Source organism: Symphalangus syndactylus, chromosome 6 (genome assembly GCF_028878055.3).
Source record: "Symphalangus syndactylus isolate Jambi chromosome 6, NHGRI_mSymSyn1-v2.1_pri, whole genome shotgun sequence".
Classification (NCBI taxonomy): Eukaryota; Metazoa; Chordata; class Mammalia; order Primates; family Hylobatidae; genus Symphalangus; species Symphalangus syndactylus.
In genome coordinates, this window is record NC_072428.2 from 110,699,043 (window position 1) to 110,713,687 (window position 14,645).

Genomic DNA, 14,645 nt, shown 5'->3' on the forward strand with positions numbered 1-14,645 from the left:
TTTGTTTTAAACTTTAAGGTAAATATAGCTGGCAGTGGGTTTATTAAAAGCAAACCATTCTTCAACTGTATCCTCATGAAACTAAAAAGTACACCAAGGAATTCAAATTCTTGTTTACAAAAATGTATCTGTGAGCTTCTACCCTATTATCCTTCCTACTTTTCAAGTGGCTAAGCCCTTTTCTTTGGGTTTTATAATTTATAAAGCTCACAGATGTATACATATGCCCATATCGTCTGGTTCATGTTAATCATTGTGTATGATACTAGGTAAAGAACTGGGAACACATCAAAAGGAAGCAGACAAGAATCCCTTCACACAATGGGAATGCTAAGTGTATCCTACATATTAAACAGTATGAGGTACAACTTAAGAAAGGTATTATAAGTTCCCTTGATGGACAGCGTAATGCCTGCAGCTAAAATTACATGAATTTCAAGATATTTTCTAAAAACAAGATTTTTTTAAGGAATGACCCTTGCGTTTTGCTTCAGCTGTGGCTAAAACAATATGCCAAAGGAGCTTAATGAAACTCAGGCAATGTAGATATTCTATTTATTCATGTTCTTTGTGAGCACATTGTACACTCTAGGTACTATGCTCGGCGCTGGGAATGGAACATATACAAGATCCTGCGCATGGTGTTATTTGTAGTCTATTTGTTGACTTGGACCCCAAATAGGTAAAATTATAATTAAACAACCTACGTTCAGAGCAAGATGTATTCAAGGGAAAAACATGCAGGGTGCTCAGATCAGCAATAAAATGGTGGTATAGGGATGCCTAACATGATGGTGAAGGAAAAGCCTTTAGGAAAAGATGCGAGAACTGAAAAGGGAACAGTCAGCCAAGTAAATAACAGTCCAGATCTGGGGAGCACATGTACATTTGCTTTCGTAATGTTAAGAACCAATCTATTTGATTGTGAACTTATGGATTATATCAGAAATTAAAAAATAAAAATATAAAAGAACCAATCTGTTTGATTTTAATAAAATTCATGGGTTTTAAATTTTTCTATTCTATTGCCTATTATTTCAGGCCTTTATATGATTTGGGGGCCATAAAAGTTTCGAATATGGGCTGGGCACGGTGGCTCACACCTGTAATCTCAGCACTTTGGGAGGCCGAGGTGGGCAGATCACCTGAGGTCAGGAGTTTGAGACCAGCCTGGCCAGCATGTTGAAACCCCGTCTCTACTAAAACTACGAAAATTAGCCAAGCATGCTGGTGCACACCTGTAATCCCACTTACTCGGGAGGCTGAGGCAGGAGAATTGCTTGAATCCAAGAGGCAGAGGTTGCAGTGAGCCAAGATCGCACCATTGCACTCCAGCCTGGGCAACAAGAGTGAAACTCCATCTAAAAAAAAAAAAAAAAAATTAGATGTGATAAATAGAGCAAAAGTTTATCAATTATTCTTGATTCCTATGTCTTTCCTTTCCATAGTTAAATGCCAAAAGAGAGGTTTTATTCAGTGCAAATGACAGCTAACATTTATTCATTAAGCAACCAACATGAGCCATTTACTTTATTTCAATTTGCTGCAACAACTATATAAAGTGGTTCTAGGATGACCATTTTCTAAGGAAGGGACAGAAGCTCAGGAAAGTTAAGCAACTTGCCCCAGGCTGTACCACTGGTAGGTAAGGATTCAAATTCAGATCTGACTGCAAGTCTATGTACGAACTTCCCCTCTAACATTGTCTTCCATTGTGTTAACAATACAATTTAACAGTATTGAAGCTGTGTATAACACACAATTCTAGATTTCATCACTTAAACACAAAAAGTTTTTAGAAACATCTTGTGACTTATATATGTCTTAATTACAGGACTAATTATATTTAATCATTGAAATGACTATTAGCTATATTGGCCACCATTTATTTATTCACTTTATTAATTCAACAAATATTGATTAAGCACCTTCTATGGGCCAGATGCTCTGCCAGACACTTGGGATGAAACAATTAACAAGACAAATATGATCCCTGTCATTACAGTGTTTGCTTCTAGTCAGGAAGACTATCATTATGCAAATAAACACACGGATTGCAAATTTTGGTAAGTGCCATAATGGTAAATAATGAGGTATTGCAAAAGGGATAACAGAGCTTTCCTCAGTTAAAATTTAAGGTTCAGAAAAATTGTTTTGGAGGAATGTCATTTATTGAAAACCCCAAGGAGGGGTGAAAATTATCCAAAAAAGGGGATGAAAACATTCCAGGCATATTCTAGAGGCAAAATTATAATCCACAAGGTAGAAAATGTCTTGCAATATTTGAAAGCCTTGAACCACTGTGAGTGAGGGGAGGACTGACTACAGGTTGGAAGGTGGGCAGGGACGAGGCCGTGGCATGAACTCACAGACTGTTCCACTCAATGATATGAGACTTTGTTCTCTGTCCAATGGGAAACTATGAAGAATTTTGAGCAGAGGAGTAACATGATCCAATGTATGCTTTAAAAAGGTCACTCTAGTTGCTATGTATTGAAGAATGAGTTTGGAAAAGGGCGCAAGAGGGAGAAGGAAGACTGATTTGGAAACTATTGCAGTAACCTAAGGGAGAGTCAAGGTATGGCTGATTTAGGGTGGTCTATGAGAGAATTGGAGTTAAAGTAATAAGGACTTGATAATGATTGGTATCAGTATGAGAAGTATCTAGGGAAGCTGTCAATTTCTGATTTAAGCAGCTGAGAAGAAAGTGTCATTTGCTGAGATAATCAGAAGTTCTGATTTGAATATATGTCTACGAATCATCTAAGAAGAGGGTATAAATGATAAGAATAATTTTTAAAAAAGAATTAGTAAATACTTATTAAATGCTCACTGTATGGCAGGCATAGTTTTTAAGTGCTTTAAATGTATTAATTCATTTATTATCAGAAAAGCCCTATAAAGGATACGCTGATTTAGAAATAAACAAACAGAGGCAATGAAAGGTCACATAACTTACACAGGGTCACACAACAAATACGTTACAAAATTGGTATCGAACTCTATGTTTCTGACTCTGACTCCAAAGCCTGAAAGCTTAACCACTCCAGGGATTTCTCCCTTTCATCTTTAAATAAGCAGCTAGATATAAGAGAACGCTGCACAGAAGAGGATTCCAAAGCTATTCATTTGGGAATCAGTAGCTTAGAGGAGGAATTTAAATCCAAGGGAATGGAATAAAGTGTAGAATAAGAGGAGGATCCCTGGAATGATCTGGGAAGAGCCACAGATAAGTCTGAAAAAGAATGGCCAGAGAGGTGGGAGGAAGCCAAGAGAATGCTGAGGGATTTCAAGAAGGGAAGGGCCAATTTATTGAATGCTGATGAAATGTCTCATAAGATCTGAGCTAAGTGTTTGAGGATTTGACACATAAGATATGAACTAATAGTGTTTGAAGGCTTGGCACCAAATTGGTCATCATTCAACCAAGCAAAAGCACCTGATGTGATGTGTTGAGCACGAAACCTAAACTAGATTAGAGACACCAAGTGTAGAAAACATTCTTGAGCTGCCAGGCTCTGAAATGCAACTCAGATATGGGGAGATTTCTAAAGAGAAATCTGGGGAGAAGGAGATAGATTTTTTTTTATTTTCTCAACTTGTGAGATATAAATGGTATGTTCACATGTTGGTAAGAAAGATCTAATAGCTAGAAAAGGAACTGCTGAAGTTGCAGGAAAGAAAAGAGAAATATAAGGAACAAAACCTGAAAAATAGAGGGCAGAGAGTCAGAGGGGTGGAGAAGGAAGGGACCCTGACGGGAGGTGGGCCACTTCTTCCAAGGCACATGCAGGCAGGCACCTCTCTGGAGGGTCCCATGGCTGGCTATGGGTGACAGTGCATGAAATAGTCACTGAATATGCTCCCTTGCTGTCCTCTGCTTGTGCTCACCGAGGAGTGACTGTGTGTCTCTGGGAACAAGTTTGCCTTTTCACTGTTCTAAATAAAAGGATCAATGACCTCAAATCTAAAGAGCATCAGGAAACCTCTGAAGCACAGAACTGTACCAGGCAGGTCAGGCATTCAGCAAAATTTAGGAACAACTATCTTTTTCATTCCCCACCGTTGCCCAGTCCCATAGAGAAGGGGAAATTCCTATGATCCAGGAAGATAATCCAGGAGATGTCACCTCAGCCAGTAAGCCACCCTCCGAGAACCCAAATATCTCCCAATTTCCTGTTCTGAGACCTTTTCACTCTTTCTTATCTCTGGTTTGTTGTAAGTACTAGGAGGAAGACAATGTAATTATAATACTCACAGGAAGATACAGATGACGATGCAACTCCCAGGATATTTGCAATCGACAAGAGACCACTTAAACTTAATGAGTCTCTAGAGAAATATAAAGAAAGAAGATGATCTGTGGTTCATGAGTACTTGCAAGGGAGCTGTCTATTCTGCCCATTGTGTCTGATCTGCCTATCAATCAGGATGGCCCTGTCTACATGGGAACACACCAGATACACACATCCAGGCACACGTGCACACAAATATATATACTCAAGACACATACTCAGACACATTCCCAGACACATACTAACACATCTATCCACACAGCATGCACATAAACACACATGTACACACAAACGTAGATACACATGCACACAAAGTTTGTGCTACCTTAACTAAGTACCACGTATGGTGAAGACTAGTGTGGCTGACGAATGGGCAGGAACAAGAATATGTAAAAAATTCTAAGTCAGAGCAAATAGTTCAGATTTATTATTCTAAATGAAATAAAAATCCATAAGGAGTTTTAAGTGGAGGAGTGACCTGAACTGATTTCATTTTCAAAATGTTACCATGGCTGTAATGGAGAATACTTACAGGGGCCAGAGAAGACTTACTAAGCAAACCTATTAGGAGGCTATTACAGTGATCTAGGTGGGAAATAGAGGAAGGTTGAACTGGACTGGCAGCCATGGAGAAGAAAGTTTGGTAGATTCAGTTAGATTCTTTGGTAGAAAGACATGCTGACAGGACTTGCCCAGGAATTAGAAACAAGAGAAGGAACAGTTTAAACAAGTGGGTAGGCCGGGCACGGTGACTCATGCCTGTAATCCCAGCACTCTGGGAGGCCGAGGCAGGCGGATCACCTGAGGCAGGAGTTTGAGACTAGCCTGGCCAAAATGACAAAACCCCATCTCTACTAAAAATACAAAAATTAGCTGGGCGTGGTGACACATGCCTATAGTTCCAGGTACTCAGAAGGCTGAGGCTGAAGAATCGCTTGAACCCAGGAGGCAGAGGTTGCAGTGAGCCAAGACCACACCACTGCACCCCAGCCTGGGCAACAGAGAGAGACTCTGTCACAAAAAACAAAACAAAACAACAACAAAACATAAACAGGTGGGTAGATTTACTTAGAGAGAGAAAGCTGGGAGAGAAGCAGGGAGAATTCTAGAGTTCTGTTTTAGCTGTGGCTCATTTTAAATTCATGTGATCTATGTCACAATGTTAAAGAGAGGCTGGATATATAAAACTGGAATTGCAAGGATAGGTCAGGGCTGAAGATAGAAATACAAGAATTACGAGAACAGAGATGGTATACAAAGCATGATATTGGATGAAGTTGTAAGGTGACAGTGTCCATAAAGAAGAGTCCCTGAGCAGCTAGAAACCTCCAACATTGTAAGGCATGCAGAGGAGGAGGGGGCAGCAAAGAAAATAGAAGGAACTATCAGTAAAGGATGAGAAGCAGCAAGAAAGCTTTTATCCATTTTCCTCAGTTTTACTAGGATGTAAACCAGCTGAAAAAAAATTATTTTATGTGGTTTCTCTTGCAAAAACTGAGAATTTGGGCAAGCAAAGATTTAAAGATATGCCCACAAATTATTTGATAATCCTTCTTCTAAGAAATGGAGTTTAATTTCCCTTTGCTTGTGTGCAGGTTACATTGAATGACTCAATTCTAATTAAACCTGGCAGTGGTAGTGGGATGGCACTTCAGGATTAGATTATAAAAAGACTGTGGCTTCCATGGTGAGGTGGCCCATGTGGAGAAGAGCCAAGATCCTGGACCAATGTTCACTCAAGGCCCAAGGCTCTTCAGTCAGCTGTGGTGAATGCTGCTAGTCTTGAGTCTCTCCCTTCAGGGCAGTGGGCTTCCTTCTGGCTCAGGGAAAGTTCAGAAATGCCTTCCAGAGCCAAGGCCTGGAATAGGGGACCCCAAGAGCCCACTTGGTGCTCTACCCCACTATGGCCAAGCCAGTACCCAAGCTGCAAGGCAAAGTCTGCTTTCCCCTTCCCTCTCCTTTCCTCAGACAGAAGGAGTCGCTTCCCATAGCCACCACAGCTGGGAATGTGCTGGGTCACACCTGAGGCCAGCTTGGCTCTGACTCACAACCAAGGCCCAAGGTCAGTACTGCCTGGCGACCACTGCCCACTATTCAGGGCCCAGGGGCTCTTTAGTCAGCAAGTGATGAATCCTGCCAGGACTAGGTCCTTCCCTTTAAGACTGCAGGTTCCCTTCTGTCCCATGATGTGTCTGGGAATATTTTCCAGAAGGTAGGGCCTGGAATGGAGGCCTCAAGACTCTGGCCAGTGCCCTATTCTACTGTGGCTGAGCTGGTATTCAAGATGCAAGGCAAAGTCCTCTTCACTCTCCTTTCTCCTCTCCTCAAGAAGAGAGAAGGAGTAAGTTCTGGAGCTGCAAGTTGCACTTCCTGGGGTTGGTGGAAGAGTGATGCAAGCACTCTTGGACACCTCAGCTGATGTCTCAGTAGGTTGTGTGTACCCTTAAGTCCACTGGCTTCAAACCCAGCACAGCACCAGGACTTGCCCAGGAATTACAATCCTTGTGGTCTAGACTGCCTTTCAAGTTTACATAGAACCCCAGAGTATTTTAGCCTGTGGTGATGAACCTTGCTCGAACTCAGCTTCAGACCACTGGGATGGATGATTCTCCTCTGGCTAAAGCTGGTCTTCCTGTTCCCTCCATGGGTGCCAGCTGAGTTCAGCCCTGTGTGTGCTTTCTGCTGTGATGGGGCAGCTCTGAGTTCCAACGCAAAGTCTGACAATTACTGAGCTCCCCCTCCCCTACATACACAGATTCTCTCTGTGTGCCACACAGCCACTTCCAGGGAATGGGGAAAGGCTGGCGTATACGATTCAAGACTGTTTTTCCTACCCACTCCACTGCCTCTTTATTATAATGTTAAAACCAGGCACTGTGACTGCTCACCTGATTTTTCATTCCTATGAAGGTGTTTTGTTGTGTGAATAGTTGTTCAATTTGTTGTTCTTGTTGGGAAGATAATCACTGAAGGTTTCTATTTGGCCATCTTGCTCTGCCTCCTCTCCCAGCTATCCTTGTATTTTACTTTTCTAAGTGTATTTTACTTTTCTAAGTGTATTTTACTTTTCAAAGTGAACATTAACAGCTATTCTTTCTCCTTTTCAATAACTGTTGGCATTAGTTTGTTTTTTGTGGGGTGTTTTGTTTTGTTTTGTTTTGAAATGGAGTCTCACTCTGTCGCCAGGCTGGAGTGCAGTGGCATGATCTTGGCTCACTGCAACCTCTGCCTCCTGGGTTCAAGCAATTCTCCTGCCTCAGCCTCCCAAGTAGCTGGGATACAGGTACCCACCACCATGCCCAGCTAATGTTTGTATTTTCAGTAGAGACAGGGTTTCACCATGTTGGACAGACTGGTCTTGAACTCCTGACCTCAGGTGATTCACCCGCCTCGGCCTCCCAAAGTGCTGGGATTACAGGTGTGAGCCACTGCGTCTGGTCGAGTTTTGTTTTTTTAATCTTAAAATCACAGAAAATCTCAGGGGGTAGCTGTGGAATCTGAATCAGGATAGCTAGTTTCTTCAGCGTCCGTTTTCTACTCTTGTTTTACTGTATTGAAATAATTGAAAAGGACAATACTAATATGTCTTAGTCCTTTTGTGCTGCTCTAATGAGATACCTGAGATTGGGTATTTTATAAGCAACAATTTGTTTCTCATAATCCGGGAAGCTGGCAAGTTCAAGATCAACGCTTCTGTAGGTTCAGTTTCTCATGAGGGCAGCTCTGTAATTCCAGGATGATGCGTTTAATGCTATGACTTCACAAGGCAAAAACTGGAAGAGCAAAAGAGACTATCACTAGTTCCCTCCAGCCCTTTTATGTGGTCAATAATTTCATTTTTGAAGGCTCCACCCTCATGACTTAATAACCTCCTAAAGACCCCACCTCTTAATGCTGTCACATTGGCAATTGAGCTTCAACACATAAATTTGGGGGAATATTCAGACCACAGCACAGTCATAGCATCTAATTATAATCAGATAGTCAAATTTTTTTAATTTCTCTCATAAACTCACACTTTGAAAAATCTCTTACAAATGAAACTAAAATGCACACATAAGCAAAACATATGTGCCCTTCGTTATTGAGATACCTGTGGTATTAGACATAAGTTTTTCATTTCTTTTGCTTTCTTCTCCCCTGACTTTCAATATAAAGGAGAAAAATGACATCACTAAAGGAGGCTGCAGATCTCCAGGAAGAGATGAATAAAACCATCGTAATGGCAGAATTGGTCTGGTTCACTTGACTACTCAAAGAAATGTGCATAATTAGCATGTCTCCATAAGAAAATCAAATTAGAAACAAATTTCATCTATTAATTCCCTTTTGTCTTTGCCTTCTTAGGAGTTTTTTTCGTAATCAATTTTTAAGGGATTTTATTTAACTTTTAGTTTTTAAATTTTTAATTATTATGGATACATAATAGCTGTACATATTTGTGGGGTACATGAGATGTTTCGATACAGGCATCAGAGTATAATCATCACATGAGCATAATTGGAGTAACCATCGCCTCAAACATTTATCATTTATTTGTGTTAGTAACATTCCAATTCTACTCTTTTAGTTATTTTAACGTATACAATAAATTGTTGTTAACTGTAGTCACCCTATTGTGCTACTGACCGCTAGATCTTATTCATTCTAACTGTATTCTTGTATCCATTAACTATCCCCTCTTTATCTCCACACCACCTCCCAGACTACCCTTCCTAGCCTCTGATAACCATCATTCTAGTCTCCATGAGTTCATTTTTTACCTCCCATATGTGAGTGAGAATATGCAGTATTATTTGTCTTTCTGGTTTATTTCACTTAACATAATATCCTCCAGTTTCATACATGTTGTTGCAAATGACAGGATCTCATTCTTTTCTATTTCATTGTATATATACCACATTTTTTTTATCCATTCATCTGTTAATGGGCACTCAGGTTGTTTCCACAACTTGGCTATTGTGAATAGTGCTTCAATCATCATGAGAGTGCAGCTATCTCTTCAATATACTGACTTCCTTTCTTTGGGGCACATACTGAGGAGTAGATTGCCAGATCATATGGTAGCTCTATTTTCAGTTGTGTGAGGCAACAACAAACTGTTCTCCATAGCAGTTGTACTAATTTACATTCCCACAAACAGTGTACGAGGGTTCCCTTTTCTCACATCCTCATCAGCATTTGTTATTGCCTGTCTTTTGGATAAAAGCCATTTTATCTGAGGTGAGATGATAGCTCACTGTAGTTTTAATTTGCATTTCTCTCATGACTAGTGATATTGAGCATTTTTTCACATATCTGTTCGTTATTTCTATGTTTTTGAGAAATGTCTAATTATATTTTTGCCAATTTTTAAATTAGATTATTTTTTCCTAGTGAGCAGTTTGAGGTCCTTATAATATTCTGGTTATTAATGTAAGGGCCCTCATTGTAAAAATCACCTTTTCTATATTCAGCATTTTTTGTAATGTGATCAAACATATTTAGCTACAACTGTTAGTTTCATCTCAATTGTTTCAGTTTTTAAATATTATAATATGAAATATTTTGAAAATACTGAAAAGTAAAAAGAATAAATAAACATTTGTGTTCACACCACTAAGATCCAACAAATGGTAATATTTTGCCACGTTTTGGATATTTCAATTTTTCTTAAAAAATGAAGATTTACAAATACAAGTGAAGCTTCCCTGATTCTAGTTCCCTTCTTCCTCTCTATACACAAACATCATCCTGAAATTTGTATGTTACACTGTTACATTTGTGTTCTAATATTTGTTCTATATATATATGTATGCAAATTAAATAAAGTTGAGATGCCAGTACATCTTTGGTATATTGTGGAAGAAGGAATTTTAAGGTTTAGAGAAACAAGAATTTGGGGTGAATTTATCATGTGTTTGGAGTGAATTTATCATGTGTCTGGAGTAAATTTATCATGTAAGTGATGAAAAAAAGCAAATTGTTTTCCTACTCTCACACACTGCAGAACACTTCACCTCTGGTTCCTATATTTTATGGAAACTTCTCCCCACACACAGCAAAGCAGTTCTTTAGTGGACACCAACTGGGCGTTCTACCATTTAAATTCTGATGCTATCTACCTGGAGTTAGCACCAGACCCCACAGGTTAAAGTCTCAGTCCCAAGACTGTCCCCACTTTAGATGCCAATCAGAAACCGCAGGGTATGATTTGTGCTTCTGCCCACCTATAGTTGGCTACAAATTGGGCGTTCCCAAAACTGCCTCCCTGGGTTTAATTAATTTGCTAGAATGGCACACAGAACTCAGAGTGAAACACTTTATTTACACTTATGTATTCATTATTAAGGATATTACAAAGGATACAGATGAACAGTCAGATGGAAGCCGCATTAAGCAAGGTATGGGGAAGGGACACAGAGTTTCCGTGCCCTTTCTGGGGAACACCCTCCAGGGACCTCCACATGTTACCAATCCAGAAGCTCTTTGAACAAATAGAGGCTTTAATGTAGGCATGATTGATTAAATCATTGGCCATTGATGATTATCTCAACCTTCATCCCTGCTCCCCTGCCTGGAGGTTGGGAGTAGATGAGACTGAAAATTCCAACCCTCTGATCACAGGGTTGGTTCGCTTGGCAACCAGGCCCCACCCTAAAGCTATCCAGGAGCTCCCAGCTATCACTCCAATCTTTGGAAATCCCAAAATCCCAAGGGTTTTACTAGCTGTGTGCCAGGAACCATGATCAAAGACTAATATTAGAACAAAATATTCTCCTAGTGTCCCGTTTACAAAGGTTATAGGAACTCTCGTTAGATTTCCAGCCACTTTCTGGAATAATTTGGGCTTCCTCCAGCCCAAAGGTTATGGCCAACAAGGTGAAACCCCCGTCTCTACTAAAAATGAAACAAACAAAAAAATTAGCCAGGCGTGGTGGCACACGCCTGTAATCCCAGCTACTTGGGAGGCTGAGGCAGGAGAACTGCCTGAGCCTGGAAGGTGGAGGTTGCAGTGAGCCAAGACCCTGCCACTGCACTAAAGCCTGACTGACAGAGTAAGACTCTGTCTCAAAAAAAAAAAAAAAAAAAAAGAAAGAAAGAAATACCATTACACTAAAACTGAATTTTTACAAATTATCATTCACCTTAACAAATATTACACCTTCCTCTCGGTGAGCAGTTTCCCTTTCTCTGTTTTGTCCCTTTACCTGAAAAATCCCTTTCTTGCCTCACAGTTTTACCTCATTTGGCTTCTATTAAAGGATGTGCTCATTTTTCTTTCTTAATTTTCTGATCTTTTTTTTCTGTGACTTTTACTGGTTCTATTTCTTCTCCATCACCCCTCCCACCGACACACATCGCCAATGTCAGCCATTGCTCATATTCTCTTTACATGATACATATTTTTGTCTAGAATTTATGAGGAAAGTGGACTCCAGTCTAGGAATTTTGAGGAGAAAGAGATTTAATACAGGAAGTTAAAAATGTACACATTAGGGCCGGGCGCGGTGGCTCACGCTTGTAATCCCAGCACTTTGGGAGGCCGAGGCGGGCGGATCACGAGGTCAGGAGATCGAGACCACAGTGAAACCCTGTCTCTACTAAAAATACAAAAAATTAGCCGGGCGTGGTGGCGGGCGCCTGTAGCCCCAGCTACTTGGAGAGGCTGAGGCAGGAGAATGGCATGAACCCGGGAGGCGGAGCTTGCAGTGAGCCAAGATCACGCCACTGCACTCCAGCCTGGGCAACAGAGCGAGACTCCGTCTCAAAAAAATAAAAATAAAAAAAAAAATAAAAATAAAAATAAAAAATAAAAATAAAAATAAAAAAAAAATGCACACATTAGGCCGGGCACGGTGGCTCATACTTGTAATCCCAGCACTTTGGGAGCCTGAGGTGGGCGGATCACAAGGTCAGGAGTTCTAGACCAGCCTGGCCAACATAGTGAAACCCTGTCTCTACTAAAAACACAAAAATTATCTGGGCATGGTGGCACATACCTGTAGTCCTAGCTACTTGGGAGGCTGAGGCAGGAGAATCGCTTGCACCTAGGAGGTGGAGGTTGCAGTGAGCCAAGATCACACCATTGCACTCCAGCCTGGGCAAGAGAGTGAGATTCCATCTTGAAAAAAAGAAAAGAAAAGAAAAAAAAAAGGTACACATTTGTAAGGCTGGAGGAAGCCCAAATTATTCCAGAAAGTGGCTGGAAATCTAACGAGAGCCCACAGGGGTGAGGTAAGGCCACCAATGAGAAGTCAGACAACAGTTGCCAAGGGATGTAAGGACTGCGCCCTCTGAACACCATGAAACTGCCTCGCCTTGAAATAATCTACCCCGAAACTATGCAAGAAAGAAATTCTGAGGAATTCGTTCCGGGCTTCTTTCCTATGAGACAAAGGAGAAGGAGGGAACAGACAGGAGCACTGCTGAGTTGACAAAAGACAACCCAGTTGTTTTCAAGGATGTAAACCCACCACCCTAGAAACACTCATCCCTAATCTGAGCCTTAAATAAAAAAAAATAAAAAAATAAAAAAACCGTATCATTCTGATTTTGCCAAGATAATCTCAAACTTGAATCCGAAACAAAATCTTTACAATAGTCTGTCTCCCACTTTTCTCTTCTGACGCTGGGATTGTATCCTCCAGAGTCTTTGACTTTTAAATCAGGAGGTCAAATTTTATTTCTTCTTTTTCATAATCTGTGAATTTCATTGTTTTCTACTTTCCATAGTCGATTTCTTTCTTCTCAACCATGCTGCAAGCATAATACTTCAAGTTATAATTACCCATTTCCTGTATTTCTATATTCAGATCTCCATGCCTTTGCAGTATATTTGTCAGCCTTTCTGCATGCTATGCAAGTCTAGATTCAAAAATATGGCTCTGCTGATAAAAACCCTTGTGTGGTTCTCCATGTCCTCAGAATAAAGTCCAAAATTCCCATGAGGCCCTCTGTTCTGCTCCAACTTACCCATGTGTTTTTATCTCTGACAGTCATAATGGGCTGCTCCCTGCAGTGAACACACTGTACTAATGTCCATCTCTTTGATTTATTTATAATTACCATGAACTACAATGCCCTTATCATCTTTTCTCATCAGAATCTGCCCCATCTCAAGTGTGATCTTCCCGTGATCTGCCAGAACTTCAGCCTGCTTTGATGACTTGCTTTCTCTGAAATCCCGAATCTGTCAACACATACTTTTGCATTTATCCTTATACTATTTTTCAGTGTTGTTTAATTTAATTCACTCATTAATGATTATCATCACTGTGCCAGAAACTGTACTGGGCACTACTTAAATACTCCATGTTCATTTGCTTGGTCTCTCCAACTAAACTGTGACTTCCTTGAGGCCAGGATTATATTTTACGTGTTTCTTCTGATCTGTATGTCGTCCAGCCCAACTTATTCTACATACAAGATGTTCAACAGATCTTACTAAATTGTATTAAATTGGTCTCAAATTTGGCAAGAGAAAATAAGAAAATGAATTTATTGAATTAAAAGGGGAAAATAGAATGGAATTAGGAATCATCATTAGACATGTCATTGTCAGATTGGTTCATATTAAACCTCAAGCAGAATAATAGCACTGCCTTCACCACAGTAATTTTCTTCTTCAAATTTTGCCAGAACATAGCTTTCCAGAAAGAAAGAGATTTTTAAGTTATGCATGTGTGGAGAACTTAACAACACAGGGTGGTTGAATTCTCACACGCTTAGTTCATAATATATAAAAGGTAATAGCCCAAAGCTTAATTTTGAATTCTGAAAAATGCATCTATTATTTTTCCTTTAACTGTTCTACCTAAAGGACCCTGCCCTTTGACAAGCTTGTGAACAATAAATTATAAAACAGAGAGAACTTTCCCCTGTCCTGGTAAGTAATAAATGCTTTCTATCTTTCCTGGTAGAGCAATCAAATATCATTATGTATTGGCTTACTTTGTTAAATCTTCTTTTAATAATAATAAGGTCTCCCATTTTTTAAAGCTTTGTTGACATACAAAATGCACAAATTTAATGTTTATAATTTGATAAGTTGTGACATATGTATACATCCATGAAACCACTAGTACAATCAAAATAGTGAATATAAACATCAACCCCCAAATCCTCCCAGAGCCAACCAGTGACCTGTTTTAGTTACTACAGATTAACTTGAATTTTCTAGAGTTTTACATAAATAGAACCATGCAGTATGTACTATTTATTGGTTGACTACTTTCACTCAGTATAAATCTTTTTATTTTTCCCATATTATGGTATATAACAATGGGTCATTCCTTTTTGTTGCTAAACTTTTTTCAGTCAGCATAATTACTTTGAAATTTATCCATGTTGTTGCATATATCAATAGTC